The following is a 12,018-nucleotide window of genomic DNA, read 5'->3' as shown; positions in this document are numbered from 1 at the left end:
CCTTGTCTTCTCCTAAGCCTTGTGTCCTGTATTTAACAAAATGTGTCTTGGGTGAAATGGTCATTGGAACAGATTCTGAGCATAGTCATTATTTATAATCATGCTGAGATGCAGTGGAGACAGTATGACTGCCTTTTGGGGCTATGTCTACAACTCTATCTCAAAGGACAGAACTGAATAAAACTAGCTTATTATTATTTCAAGTTTACATAAATAAAAGGGTTATTATATATGAGTTAGAGGCAAACAGCTCAAAGTAAATATATTTATGTATTTAATAAATATTCATGTGTTTCATAAATAGTTAAGCAATCAAATGAAAATAAAATGGCACAACTTGATAAAAATATTATGCTCTTTTACCCCCAAACCAGTTGAAATGAGCTTTAAAAAGTTCATTTTTTTTCTTCCCAGAAAGGCAAGTATATGCTGATCTATCATTAAGGGTAATTTTTAAAAAAAACATTATTTATTTATTCTAATTATTTGGTATATATGACAGCAGAATGCATTTTAATTAATTATACACAATCACAGCACAACTTTTCTTTTCTCTGGTTGTACATGATGTAGTGTTGTACCATATATGCAGACATACATGTACCTAGGGTAATGATGTCCCCCCCACTATCTTTCCTGCCCTCATGCCCTCTTCCCACCACTCCCTCCCCTTTGCTGAATCACAGTTCCTTCATTTTCCCCATGCCCCACCCCTCCATTATGGATCAGTATCCACTTATCAGAGAGAACATTTTGTTTTGGGGAAATTGTCTTACTTTACCTAGCATGATATTCTCAACTCCATCCATTTACCTGCAAATGCCATAATTTTATTCTCTTTTAATGCTGAGTAATTTACGTTGTGCATATGCCCATTATCTATTGAAGAACATCTAGGTTGGTTCCACAGTTTAGCTATTGTGAATTGAACTGCTATAAACATCGATGTGGCTGCATTATTATAGTATGGTGATTTTAAGTCCTTTGGGTATAAACCGAGGAGTGGATAGCTGGGTCAAATGGTGGTTCCATTCCAAGGAAAAGTTCATTTTCTTATATGCTTTCCTTGGAATCCTACAACTGTAATGGAATTACTTCAGAAGCCCTAACATGCTACAGAAATCTCATTTACCTTCATACATGAAACTATTACAAAATTACTCATCAGGTCAATAGGCTGGTGGTTTTTCTGGCATCATTGGATATAATGAATTGATTAAGATTGGGATGATCTCATGTTGAGAGCCACAGCCGAAGGGGCCCCAGCAAACTTTCAGACTGCCAGCTGATGATTGGCTCACAGCGGCCCCAGCAACATCTAGCTGATTGGCTCCTCTGCGGTGATGCTCATTGGGCTGTTTCCCCGCCCTTTCAGACTAGGGAGCTGCTCATTGGGGGGCTTTTTTGGCTCCGCCCACGCGACCCAGCCAATGGGCCTCAAGAGCAGGAGGAGTGGGGGAGGGAGAGGCTTGTGGGAAGCCGATGGTGGCAGTTGGGCTCTGAGGGTTTTTCCTGAGGAGCTGTTTTGTTTGGCGTGTGTGGTTCTAAAAATAAAGTTCGTTTCTTTTGACAAGTGGCTCCTGAATTGTGCCCAGCCAGACTGCGGCAATCTCATGAGTAAATTATGGGTCCCCTGATTATGCCATTTTAGAAAATTAGAAAAGAAAAAAGAAGTAAAGCAAGTGAAAAGATACTTAGAGAATATAAGGTAACTAATAGTTTGAGGATGTGGACTAAGTCTTAGTTTTATTCTTGCTTACCAGAATGATAAAATTGTCATGCTTTTTATGGGAAGAGAAGCCTTATAATTTATTATTATTTTAATTACATTTCTTATTCTTCTATAAACTAAAATATAGGATAATAATTCTCAACATACACATAGCTATATAAGTAAGGGATTGCCACAGAGGTTGTATTTAAACATTTTGTAAAAATTGGAATGTTTTATTAAAATATTTGTCATTACAAATAATTGACTTAACTTATACTAGGTTGTTGATAGATTTGCATAAAATAGTCCAAATAATTTTCAGTGATGCCACTCAACACTTAAGAATCTGACTTCAGTGACATTACTGTTGAATCATTTACATCTAGCATATTCCACTGTCATTATGTGATCACATGGTGTAGTTTTAAAAATATATAATTATTTAAAATTATTAAAGTTTTTTTGTTTGTATGCTTCTGGTATTTAGAAGCCCAGATTGAAAATCTTCTAATATAAGTTGTTTTGTATGAACCATTGTTGTAGTTTGGATATGAGATGCCCCCACCCAAACTCCTGTGTTAATGTGGGAATGTTGAGATGAAATTATTAGGTTGTAAAAGCTGTAACCTAATCAGTCCATCCTAGTTTGGATGGATTGAGTGGTAATTCTAGTCAAATGGGTCATGGTTAGAGGAGGTAGGTCACTGGAAATGCAGTGCCCTTGGGGATTATATATCCCTCTGGTTACACCCCACCCCCCATACACACTCTCTGCTTCCTGGCCACCAAGAGGAGTAACTTTTCTCCACCACACCCTTCTGCCATGATGTTCTGCCTCACCTCAGGCCCAGAGTAATGAAGTTGGCTGACCTGAACTGAGACCTCTGAAACTATAAGCTCCAAATAAACTTTAACTCCTCTCAATTGTTCTTGTCAGGTATTTAGTGATCAAAGCTGACTAACACAATTATTATATGGTAGATATATATGAAAGCTAACTTGAGAACAAAGAAATTATAGGGATCTTTGAGACTTCTTATTTAAAGTCCCCAGGAAACTGATGGAAACAGAGCTAACAAAAGCATTCTGAAGAGGTATGAGTTCTAGGCCAGCAGAACTCGTCTGTTATTTGATGGGAAGGATGTTCAGTTGTGGAAGCATAGAAAATAAATAGTCTCTAGGACAAATGATGGTAATATTCATCCAAGTGCCCTCAAGGGAGAGAGAAAGTACTAGCTAAAGGTCCCTGAATATTGCAGCTTCACTGGTAAGGACATTCTCAAAGTGAAAGTGGATTCAAGGGATTTCAGCCAATGAATTTCCAGTGTTTCCAAGAATTCCACTGTGGGATTAATATATCAGGCTATGATAACTTGGCTCCTTTAAATGTTGAATTTTTCTTATGCCTCTAGTTCTGATTCCATGCTCACCAAGCAACATTCTATTTAGGATTTTGAATTTATATTTTAAAGAGGGAAGAAAGGACAAGCCATGTGGATGTAACATGTCGCTGATATGTTCATTGCAAATTAATAAGGTGGCTTTTCTAATTTGATCTAATTTTAATTTTGTGCTCCCTATATGTTTCTCTTCATATTTCCTAAGTTAGTGAGACTTTATAATTCCTTACCATGGGAATTTTGGTGTCCTTTCCCACATCTGGAAAAGCTAAACTGATAAGATGATGCTGGATGCCCTGGAGGAGCGGGAGAAAAAGGATCTTAGAAAAATTAAGTGGCTTCTCTTTTCTGATATTGGAGAGGTGACATGTCAGAGCATGGACATAGCAAGATCTCAGAGGGGAATCACTGCATGGAGTATCTAGGGAGCCTAGATCCTAGATCCTAGATCCTAGACCCCCAAGTCCCAAGCATCACAAGAGCCTCAGTCAACCATTCCTGGGAGTATTCTGGAATAGAATTACTTTGGGTATTCTGGGCCTTTTATTCTTCTAAACAAATTTTAGGACTTTTTTTTTCTGGTTCTGTGAAGAATGTCATTGGTATTTTGATGGGAATTGCATTGAATCTGTTTATTACTTTTTGGTAGTATGACCATTTTAATAATAATAATTCTGCCTACCCATGAAAATGGGAAGTCTTTCTGTTTTCTGAGGTCTTGTTCAATTTCTTTCTTCAATGTACTATAGTTTTCATTGTAGACATCTTTTACCTCCTTGGTTAGATTTATTCCTAGGTATTTTGTTTTTTGAGGCTACTGTGTCAAATTCAGGAAATTGATACTGATGTAAACTACATACTTTACTCAGATAGCACCTCATTCATATTTTCAGTGCTGGGAATCAAACCCATGCCTGACATATTAAGCAAGTCCTTTACCAGTGAGCTACATCCCCAGCCCCCAGATTTCATCATTTTTACATGCACTTACGTGTGTTTGTGTTTTTGTGTATATGTGAATGTAGTTCTATGCGGTTTCATCACATGTGTATATATATATATATATATACACATGTATATATATACATATATATATATATATACATATATATCACATTTTGTTTATCCATTCATCTGTTGAAGGGCACCTAGGTTGCTTCCATAGCTTGACTATTATGAATTGTGCTGCTGAAAACATTGATGTGGCTGCATCCATATAGTATGCTGACTTTAAATCTTTTGGATATATGCTGGGGAGTGGGATAGCTGGGTCATATGGTGGTTTCATTCCTAGTTTTTTTGAGTAATCTCCATACTGTTTCCCAGAGTGGTTGCACTAATTTGCAGTCCCACCTACAATGGATGAGTGTTCCTTTTCTTCACATTTTTTCCAACACTTATTTGTATTCTTGATAATTGCCATTCTGACTGGAGTGAGATAAAATCTCAATGTGGTTTTTATTTGCATTTCTAACTGGGTCATATGTGAAGTGTAGGTTTAGTTTTTTTTTTAAGTAATTGCCAAAATGTTATGCAGAGGGTTATATCATTTTATATTACCTTTAGCAATATATGAGAGAGTTAGTTTTCTCCACCAGCCACTATTTTAGCTATTCTAATAGGATGGTGTTATCTCCTAGTGGTTTTAATTTGCATTTTCCTAATAGCTAATGATGTTGAACCTGTTTGTTTCCTTATTTAATTCTCTTTGCAGAAGTGTTTCTTCATGTCTTTTGTTCATTTCCTAATTGGATCGTTTGTTGTTGTTGTTTTTCTGATGATTTGGATTGTTCTTTTACTGATCTTATTTAGTTCTTTATGGTCCTTTGACAGATGTTTTGTTTACAGGATTTTCTGTGATGCTTTTTGATTTGCAGATACTGTCTCCCAGTTTATCTTGTCTTTTAATATTTTTAACAAGCAGAGCAAAAATTTTTAAGCTCTAAAAAATCAAATTTATTGATTTTTCTCTCATGGGTCATCTTTGGGTGTCATACCTTAGAACTGTTTACCTATCCCTAGTTGCAAAAGATTTTCTCCTTTGTTTTCACCTAAAAATTGTATAATTTGACATATTATATCTAAATCTATCATGCACTTTTTTTGTGAGGGGGATGTGGGGATTGAACTCAGCGGCACTTGACCACTAAGCCACATCCCCAGCCATATTTTGTATTTCACTTAGAGACAGGGTCTCATTGAGTTGTTTTGTGCCTTGCTTTTGCTGAGGCTGGCTTTGAACTAGAGATCCTTCTGCCTCAGCCTCCCAGGGTGCTGGGATTACAGTCATGTGCTACCACATCCAGCTAAGCTTATTATACACTTTGAGTTAATACACTTATTATACACTTTGAGTTAATCTTTGTATAAGGTATGATGAAGTTTAGGTTGAAGATAATTTCTTTGCATATGGACGTTTCAGTGTTCTAGCACAATTACTTGAGAGACTATTTTTCCCTCATTGAATTGTTTTGCACCATTGTTGAAAATAATTGGCCATTCCTGTATAGATCTATTTCTCTATTCTATTTCAATAGTCTACTTATCTATTCTTCCACCAATACCACACAGTTTTCTTTATTGTAGTCTTAACATATAAGGTTCATTTAAAAAAATACATGGATGAATAATATCTTTTATCTTTTTGTTTTGTTTTGTTTAGGTTATTCTGGCTTGTCTTAAATTTCGGGGCTTGAATGATCCTCTTGCCTCATCCTCCTCAATACTGAGAAAATATGTGTGGGCCACCACATGTGATTTGAATAATGGATCTCTTTCTTTTTTATTTTTAAGTGCTTATATGTACCAGATGTTATTCTATGTGCTTCACATATGTAAACTCATTTAATCTTCACAAACTCCTGTAAAATGGTAAAGTTTAGGCCCATTTTATAGATGAGAAAACTGAGTATACAGTACAGAGTGACTTGCTTGAGAGAGACTTGGAACCCAGGCCAGCCACCTAACCACTATGCTTTATTGCCCCTTAAGTGAACAGATGTTGATCTCCTCATAGTCCTTTTACTGGACTCTCTGTTGGCATTTTGCCATCTACCTACATTCAGAGACATGATTAAAAAAAATACAGATCCATGAAACTTATTATTGCATGTTGAATGAGGATATGGTTCACTGTGTCACATGGTGTCTGTCCTCTTTGGGTGTACAGATGGGAAATTATCTCTCATTTCAGTACCAGAAGTAGATATATATCTCCTGAGTAAATGGTTTGTTTTATCTCTTGGACATTGTGAAACTGTAGAAATGATTATATTACCACTTTGTGCTGGTTGCTCAGAACCCTATTTTCAGCCTATCTTTAGCAATGATGTGCACTGGACCTAATATTACTTCTGACTTCATCTTAGTATTTTCTACTCTCATTTTGTCTTCACTCTTGTCTCCTTTCCACCAACTATTTTTTGGCTTTAGTCTTTAAAAATCAAACATACAGGTGCATAGTTAAAAAGTTGAATACTTTATTTATCTATTTATTTTAGAATTTTTTTAGTATTTATTTATTTTTTTTTAGTTTTCGGTGGACACAACATCTTTGTTTGTATGTGGTGCTGAGGATCGAACCCGGGCTGCATGCATGCCAGGCGAGCGCGCTACCGCTTGAGCCACATCCCCAGCCCAAAAGTTGAATACTTTATACAACAAAACAAAATGGCAGTCCCTTTGCCCACCACTCCCCATCTCTGAGTTGTGCTCCACGTAGCCAATTATTGTTAGATCTTTAGTTGTTTCTTCCAGTGTTTATATTTTTACTCCCTTCACTTTCCTGTATTTGATATTATTTCTTGATTTCTTAGTATGGAGGTTAAGATTTAGTTTTCTTATACCATCCTCTACAACACATGTCCTATATGTCTCCTTATCCTCCCATTGTATCACAATTTGGGTTAAATCTATTTTTCAGTGTTCACATTATTAAGTCTATGAAATTTCCATGCAGTAAGCACTAATTTCTCCTCAAGCCCTCTGACAGCATTATAAATTTCTCTATCAGTTTTCTTTTCTCACAGACATCTCTCTTGGATGTCAGGGTGGTGACCTTCCCTTCATGGCCAGCTCTGGTTTGGACTGTTTGCTTTCAAGGCCAGCTACCTGAGATTTCAACTGTCTGAGATTTCTCATTATTTTGGGAATTCTTTTTTCCATCCCTCTTTTATTGGATCTCCTGTGGTCCAAGATCTCATATTTTCCTCTTGGTTTATTCACTGGGTTTTGTGCAGCTCATCCTGAAATAGCTTCCTCAGAAAAAATTCATGGAAAGTAAAAATTTTTAAGACTTAGTATGTCTGAAAATGTCTTTTATGTATATCCCACATGTAGGTTGGAAATATTTTTTTTTCTTCGAATTCTTCATTGTCTTCTAGCTTTTCATGTTGTTTTTCAGTAGTTTGACATTAATACCTCCTATGAAACTTGAAGCATTTTTTCTTCTTCCTCTCTACAAAGTTTGGGGATCTTTTTCTTAAATTTAATGAAGATGAACTTTATAATAGGATGTCTTTTTAAATCCACTGTGAAGACTGAATCTCAACATAATGGGCCCTTTCAAAATGAGAATGCATTTTCTTTAGTTTTGAGGAATTATCATGTAGATTTTTATTTTGGTAATTCCTTCTCCATTTTCTCTGCTCACTTTTTCCAGAACTCCTGATTTAGTTATTTGATCACTAAACTGATCTTCTAGTTTCTTATCTTTCCTTTTTCTTTTTCTAGGCAATTATCTTATTTTTGTCTTTGTTTTTTTTTCTATTGAATTTTCTGTGATCATGTTTGTATTTTCTAAAAACTCTTTCTGGTTCTCTGAGTGTCCCTCTACTCCCAACTCTGTTTTTTTTTTTTTTTTCAAATGACATTCTGTTCTTGTTTAATGTATGCAGTTTTTTCTCTAAGGATATTAATTATTACTTTTGAAGTTTTCTTTTATTTCCTACATTGTTACCTGCCTTTGAATTCTTGCTTGTTTGTTTTTCACACTAGAGACTTTTCACAAATGTTTATCTATTCATATATAAGAGTAAGAAACTTAAGTACTCACTGTGTATGGGCTGAGCATATTGGCTGTTAAGCTTCACAGCAGCAACACAGTCCTTTTATAGGGGGAGGAAGAGCCTACAAATGTCTTTATTTGAAGATCTCTTTTCTTAGACTGATCAGTTTCCCCATCAGGAGAAATCTTTTTGCATAAGGCTTTATAAACCCAGCTGCCATCTTTCTGAAGACTGAAGCCTCATCAGGAAAAGGGTCTCAAGGGGTGGGGAAGCTCATACTCATTATTCAGTATGCAGACTTCTTGCCCCTCTTTGTTTTTGGTTGTGCCTGATGTATCAAGCCTAGAATGTTTGACCCAGCCTCTTAAGAGAATAAACCTACAGGATTCTTCCATAGTTATTTGGCTAAGCTGCATCAGAAATAAGATTTGAGGATCTAACCACCATGATAAAGACTTTCAAACAATCTTCTTCTACCCGTACCACACATTCCCTCTTCATATGCACCTGGAGCTTCCATTCAGAGTTTTCCAGGGTTCTGAAGTGCTATTTATCCTCCTTTCTTTAGCTTTCTCTGATTTTCCAAGTATGAGTGAGCCTGAATCCTGATAGTTTTAGAGCCATGGTTTTAATATGGTTTGTTCCTTCCAAAACCATGTTGAATTTGATTGCCATTGAGGCAGTTAGGAGACAACACCCGGGATTAGATCATTAGAAGGGATTAATGACTTTCTCTTAAAAATGCATTTGTTTTCAGAAGAGTATGTCATTATAAAGGAAGGATGTTCCTTGTACTTTGTCTCTTTCATATGTGCTTATTTTCCCTTTCACATTCTGCCATTCTGATACCCTGGCTAGACACTGACCACTGGTAAGCCCTTGGATTTCCCAGCCTCCAGAACTATGAACCAAAACAACCTCTATTCTTTATAAATCACCCAGTCTCAGATATTCTATTATACCAACAGAAAATGGACTGAGAGGAGGTACAAAATAGAAGTTTGAAGTTCAAGTTAGAGAAATGATGCCCATAGTCAGATACAAAAGATGAGCAAAACCAAGAAAATTTCTGCAAGTGAAGAAGTATCATAATAAAACCCACAATCTTTGGAGCAATACCATGATGGCTGTCAAGAACAAGAGCCTTACAAAAGGTGTAAAAAGGCAGACAAGAAGAAAGTGTTTGACATGTTCTCTAAGAAAGATAGTTATGATATGAAAGCACTGGTTATGTTCAATACAAGAAATATTGGGAAAATACCAATCATGGAGATTTAAGGAACCTTGCATCTGATGGCCTCAAAGATCATGTGTGTGAAGAGAGCCTTGCTGATCTACAGAATGATGAAGTAGCATTTATAAACTTCAAATTAACTAATGAGGGCAAAAACTGCCTAATTTCCATGGTATGGACCTTACCAATGATAAAATGTGTTCCATGGTCAAAAAATGGCCCACCACCATTGAAACTTATGTCAGTATCAAAGCTACTGATGGTTATTTGCTTCACTTGTTCTATGTTGGTTTTACTAAAGAATTCAATAATCAGATTCAGCAGGCCTCTTACTCTCAGTACTAATAGGTCTATCAACTCCAGAAGAAGATGATAGAAATTATGACCTGGGAGGGGAAGGCAAATGACTTGTAAGAACAAGCTGATTCCAAACAGCATTGGGAAAGACTTAGAAAAGTCTTGCCAATCTTTTTATCCTTTTTATGATGCCTTCATTAGAAAAGTAGAAGCCCTGAAGAACCCCAAGTTTGAAATGGGGGAAACTCATGGAGCTTCTTGGTGAAGGAGTAGTTCTAAAAAATCTTCGGGGGTTAGTCAGGTGCTAGAGTTGAATGAGATGGTGGATATAAATCACCACTCTAAGAATCTGTTTAAAATTTAGATTTTTTAGTAGTCACCAAAAGTCCTACTTATGAAAAAAATTTAATACAAAAAAATCCCAATCTTTGTCTGCCTTCCCTACACATTTCTCCATTTGCAAAACTCTACTTTGAGATAATGTGTTGAAGAAGAGTAGTAGTTCCTACTGCTCACCCCAAGCCATGCCCTGAGGGAGAGGCAAGGCTATAAATGGTAGAGCAAATTGCAAGATCAGAAACCTAGGGTCTGGGGAAAGGTTGAGAAATGTGTCCTGGCTTCAGGACCAAGGTCAACAACAACTGAAAATGGAGAAGATTCAACTTTATGTGGCTTTTTAATTTAAAAGTACATAGGAAGACCTAATGTCTTAAAGGAATAACTGGGAAGGGGCTGGGTTGTGGCTTCTAGCCTCACTGTCCAGTTGGCCTTAGAAGACTGGTTGGTCGATAGAAATATACTGGTTAGGGACATTCCACTTTACTACACTAAATATAGTGGACCTTTACAAAAGTTGGAACCCTTCCTACACAAAGAGAATGTTGTTAATAAATTCTCCATCCAAGGGCATGAGCTCTGGGTTGTTGTTGCGGTGGGATGTGTCGCAAGACTCAGCCAGACCAGCAATCTGCTGCCAACACTGGCCTCTAGGGAAGTGTTGAGAGGGAATGGTTATGTCCCCAATATCCCATTTAATCATGTTAAATAAACATAGGTATGCTTCCTTCATGTAAAAGATTACTCAGATTTTATGAGCAAGAAATTTGTTGAAGAAAGGAAGGAAAGAAGAAGCAAAAATAAAAAAGGAAGGAAAGAAATTAGTTCCCATGTATAGCTTTGTCATTCAGAAATTTGAAAGTGTAATGAGTTTCAAGTATAGGGCTTTGCTCTAAAAAGATATTAATTCCAGTGGAGAGAAGAAGTTGAAGATGCAATAGGTGTGGGAATAATTCTTATCGTGAGAGAATGGAGCAAAGGAAAGAAACAGAGAAAAGATGGTAACTTCTTGCCAGAGGAATTTAAGTTTCCTTCCTCCTGGCAACACTGGAGAGGTTCCCACAAATCTTTCTACATCTGCAACTTATTTGACTGTGGGTGGAGGTAGACAAGTGACAGCTAGTGGAACCAGTGGCTTTCTGGAAAGATGGGATGGAAAAGCTCAGGGCCTGACCCAACCATGGAGCTGAAGGAGAAAGGAAATGACCATTAGACAGAAACAGAATTGAAAGGCTTCTTGGCTGCTTCTGGCATTAAGTACATGACACGCAGTCCCAGGAAAGCAAGGTCTCCAAAAGGAGAGGAAACAGTATTAATGTTGTTGGTGAGGTTAATGAGCTTTCCAGAAATAAATCACCCAGGGATTCTTAATAGCACTATATAGTTACACACTTAATGCTTTGTGTGAGTGTTTGATAGTATTTCCTATTAAATAAAAAACCCCAAAATGAATGTAACTGTTGCATACTTAGTCCCCAAACATGTACTCTGAGGTGGATATATGTATGTAGAGAATTTACTGGGAAGTGACCAGGGATTCCATACCAGAAGAGGAGTGAAGGAAGTAGGACTGGATAGGAGTTGAACTGCAATGGAATCACAACAAAGGTCTCTCAGCCAATCCTACAGGGAACTCTGAAGTTGTCTTTCTTTGGATGCAAGAAGACTGAGCCTTCAAAATTAGGCGTAAACTTGTCATTAGGTGTAGGCTGCTTGTGACCTTGGGTGAAGTGATTCTTTTCATCTGAGGACAATAGCAGGAGAGAGACTCATCATTGTAGAGTCAAGCTGCCAATATTCCTAGAAGCCAAGGGAATGATTACTGAAATCCAAAAAGGGAATCTGAGTGACACACCGTGCATTAGTTATAGCCCACTGTGCTGGATCTATTTACTTTGTATAATAAATTCTGGGAACAGCTCCTCTAATATCCTGTGGAAACTTATAAGAGGAATAAATGACAACTCAGGTTGCAACTGATACTCATTGTGTTTCTTTCACACATTTTAGATTCTTTCGCCCTCAGCCCTG

At 36.9% G+C, this 12,018-nt stretch overlaps 1 pseudogene; it reads left to right on the top strand.

Annotated features, from left to right (window-relative positions):
* The first annotated feature begins 8,678 nt into the window (after window positions 1-8,678).
* LOC124088648 (small ribosomal subunit protein eS1-like) lies at window positions 8,679-10,008 on the top strand (annotated as a pseudogene).
* The last annotated feature ends 2,010 nt before the right edge of the window (window positions 10,009-12,018 follow it).

The sequence above is a fragment of the Marmota monax genome, unplaced genomic scaffold, assembly GCF_021218885.2.
Source record: "Marmota monax isolate L192 unplaced genomic scaffold, Marmota_monax_Labrador192_F-V1.1 WCK01_AAM20220418_F8-fsc00061, whole genome shotgun sequence".
In the NCBI taxonomy this organism is placed as follows: domain Eukaryota; kingdom Metazoa; phylum Chordata; class Mammalia; order Rodentia; family Sciuridae; genus Marmota; species Marmota monax.
This window is presented reverse-complemented; position numbering and strand designations above follow the sequence as displayed.